The sequence below is a fragment of the Mastomys coucha genome, unplaced genomic scaffold (genome assembly GCF_008632895.1).
Source record: "Mastomys coucha isolate ucsf_1 unplaced genomic scaffold, UCSF_Mcou_1 pScaffold21, whole genome shotgun sequence".
Taxonomy (NCBI): Eukaryota; Metazoa; Chordata; class Mammalia; order Rodentia; family Muridae; genus Mastomys; species Mastomys coucha.
Window position 1 is genome coordinate 163,839,150 of NW_022196904.1, and position 4,280 is coordinate 163,843,429.

Consider the following 4,280-nt stretch of genomic DNA (forward strand, 5'->3'; position numbering starts at 1 on the left):
ATAACAACATCAAACATTACTACTAATAAAACACAAACTTATAGTGCCCACTTACATGGGTTCAAAGCATCTCAGTCAAAAACTCCACAGAACAGGTTCTTCGATTCCAAAGTTTTCAGATAAGGGAATGAATGTTTAGAGAGTTTAGATAACTTATCAATGTCCTACCTTAGTGAGTCAGAGTTTGGACTCTGGATCTGAGCTTGTGGATCCTTTGTCCTCTTTAGAAGTTATCTAGCCTTTCCCTTTCCAAAAAGGCCGTGGCTCACTTTAACCCTTGTCAGATTAACAAAACATCACAAAGATAGGGATTGGCTTCACCTACATATATAAGCAGAGTAAACTTAACAGGTATTCAGGAGGAAAATAATGTTCAGTTAGGAACAAATTTAGTGTGTATAAGATGTTTGTGTCTATCCTAGGTTTTGTATGTAGTCACAGCAGGGTCACTAAAGATTGTGTTATTAGGAAAGGTGAATGATGGCCTTGGAAGGCTTGGTGCCTACTGAGGATGCAACAGTTGACCATGCAAAGTAAGTGACCACTTCTTTCCAGGGTGATCATTACTGAACAGATGTGTTAGGCAAACTAGCTTTGCCTGGTGCAAACACTTGAAGACTGGGTGTCAAGCAACACCTGACAGAGGATGAATAGTCTGAATATACAAAGAACTCAAAAAACTAAACAAGAAAACAACTGAATCAAAAAAACTGGCTAAGATACTCTTTGGCTCTTGTGGGAAGTATCGTCAGCCCAATAGCATAACTTCATTTAAGATATTTATGAGTGTGCATACACAGGTATTATATATAAATTATATGTAACTTTAGGTAAATGGGGAATAATAGGACTCCTGGAGACTTTAATGAGACATTCTTAATGGTGTTTGTTCTTTCTTCAACTCTCTCCTTTTGACTTCCCTCCCCCTCCCTATATAGAAACCCTGTTTCCAGATTTTTCTGTTTTTCACTTTCCTGTTTCTGTTTCAATTTCCTGTATCCTATACCCCAGATGATAAATCTCCATTTGAGTTGTTGGTCTGTATAGTCCAAGTGATCTCCAAACAATACAGGCTATTGCTGTTAGCCATGGTTGGTTCTCGGAGACTGACGTAATGGCCCTATTGTTGAAGGCACTACACATTTTGGATACATGACTCAGAAGACTGCTTGTGTCAGGCTTCCGCAGTCCAGTAAGTACTACTTAAGATGCCAACAGAAGGATGCAGTAAACAACTCCATCCTGCTGTGGTGCCTATGAAACATGAACAGTTTGGCAAGTTATCCCTATTTGTGCAATAGTGGTACTGATAGCTTGGTAATAACCCACTACCATTCCTTTACTAGACCTAGCTAATTCCTAGTAATTCCTAACTGCACTCTAAAGCTTACACCCATAGATAAAGTGTAGCTTTCACCCTTACATCAAGGAAGCTTTGCTTTTGTTTGCAGCAAACAGAGACCATTACAGAAAACTACAACTGGTCATAATGCTGAGATCAACTGACTCAGGGGAGGCCCAAGGGATATATCTACCACACAATTTCTGTACCTAAAGCTCAGAGAATGCTGTAGAAGACGTGAGCAAAAAAATTAAGAGGCAGATGGCCAGGAAGTGTGCGATAAGACTCTGTCTCCTAGAAATGCCAGAAGGCCACACCTGTGATACCTCAACAATATGGCTGCCTGAAGAAGACCTGAACAATGGCAACACCAATAAACACGCTAACACAGAAGGAGATCTCCCAGAGCCACACCCCTAGACAAAGAACACCAGGCAACCAATGATAGTGAGAGAGGAGAGTCAGTCTCTCCTTGCTTTGAGCCCCCAATTGCTTATCTAATACAAAATGGTCAGCCTGAAATCATATATGCACAAGCAACACTACATGGACTCAGTAGTTTGTATTTATATATGCATGAACATATGTATGTGTGTGTCTCAATAATAGTCAAAGAAAAAGAGGCCAAACATTTTACAGCGTCTTATAGGAGACATGGGAGGAGTTGGGGGAAGTGACATAACTATATTTTAATTAAAGTTGGGGTGGGGGGGAGGCCAAGAAAATGAATAGTCCTCAAAAGAAGAAATACAAGTGGCCAACAAATATTTTCAAAAGTCTTCAACATCCTTAGTGACCAAAGAATGCAAATGAAAACTACTTTGAGATTCCATCAAAGTATGACTATCATGAAGAAAACAAATGACAACAAATGCTGCCTAGGGTGAAGAAAAAAAGGAATCAGTGTCAGAGTTGGTTGGAGTGTAAACTGGTGTAGCCATATGTAAGTCAGTGTTTAGCAAAAAGCTGCAAAATAAAATTACTGTGTTTCCCAGCTAATCACTCAAGTATACACCAAAGGCGCCTGCATCCTACTACAGAGGTGTTGCATACTTGTTGCCGCTCTAGTCACAATTACAAGGAAATGAAATCAGCTTAGATGTCCATCAACAGATGAATAACAACAGTCCATATAAACAGTGGGACCTTACTCACCCATATAGAAAAATGCAATTTTCAGAAAAACTGATAGAACTGGAAAACATTTAGCTAACCCAGGCTTAAAAAAGCAAATATCCCACATTTTCTCTCATGTTTGGATTTTAGTGTCTGGATTTTAGTGTATATATGTGAGTGCTGGATGTTAGTGTATATATGTGAGTGTGTGTTGACACTAGGAAACTAAAAAGGGGCCCAGGAGGAACAAAGAAAACTTTGTAAGGGTGAGGAGCGGGCAAGGTTCTAGAACACATTTACTAAGGGAGGAGAGACACTGGAAACGAGTTTAAATGGGGGATTCAAGCTGGGAAATGGAGGGGAGGGCAGGGCTGGAGGAGGCTCAGCCAAAACTAAGTATGTATGAAAATGCCACAAGGAAATCTAATAGTTTGTAAACTATCAAATTACAATTGAAAAAAAAATGTATTCTACTGAAAATAAACAACAAAGCAAGCACCTTAGTCTGTAAAGTATAAGGCTTAAAATTCAATAAATACTAATTAAAGTAACCTTCTGTGAAAAGACTGACCATGAATTTTTAGCCATTTAAGACTCAACAAAATGACTTATCAAAAAAAGCACACTTGTGTTAGAATCTCCCCACCCCCATGTCTTAGAATTTCAGCATTCAAGTTGGAATCTACTCTTGATTTTTGTAACATTTTCTTCTTGGTCAGTGTTTAATGGTACAATTTTCTGATCTAGAGAGATACTTATTGTGGTCCAAATCTCCTTGGGTTGGATCATCATATGATTGAATATGTCTTCCTTCAATTGGCATACATACTAGGGTTTTGTTATAAAAAACAAGGTATTTAGATTCACAATTTTTGAGTCCAAGATGTGGCTTGACAGACACATCAACTGTTGGGGCTCGAGAACTGGCTTAGTGACTGTGTGCTTAAGGGTTTTGAAAAGGACCCCAGTTAATACACATGTTGACAGCTCCTAATAGCCTGTAACTCCCATTCTAGGGACTCCAACACTTTATTCTAGCCTTCACGGGCTTCTGTTCACAAATGAAAAAATATATATATAGTCATGCTAGTTCACACATACCCATTTAAAAAAAAATCTTAAAAACTCAACTGATTTGCATATCCAAGTACATAGGAGAATATGGGTGTTTCCTCCATACTCAATGGGTGATGAGCTCATACTTAATAATGGAGTGCATCTGTTAGGCCATAATTCAGTGTACCCAAATTATAAGGATGTCTGTTTTTACTCTCTCAATGGCCTTCGGCATAAACAAGCCTACGATTCTGAGGTGGTGTGTCAACTCTAGTCTTCATTAAAAATCATACCTAAATTTAAACCCAGGACTTAAATTTCTGAAGAAATAAGCTCCTTTCTGAATTCATATCTCTGAGGTGTCCTGCTTATTTTCAAACTCTTAACAAGAGGGTCTGGGGAGGACGTGTGTTTCAGGAGGTTATCTTATAAGCCAAGGCTTACAGATGTCTTTCTTTAGAGTAGTCTTTGAGACTGATCGTTCAGGGGGCCACATTTTGAAAACACACCGTAAGGGACAAGACAAAAGCCATCTCCTAGAGGTTCTCTTTTGGTAAGACCCGTACCACCTACTTAAAAAAAAAGAAAAAAAAGAAAAAAAAAAAAAGGAATGAATGATGTGTGCTTCTTTTACCACACCATAAAACCTAAACAGTTCAGGAATCTTTGACATCGGTTCCCGAGGCGCCAAGCTGCCCGACAGTCGCCCACGCGCCGGGTCAGCTGACGCCGGCCGGCTCCACCTGCGCCGGATGTCTCACGCTCC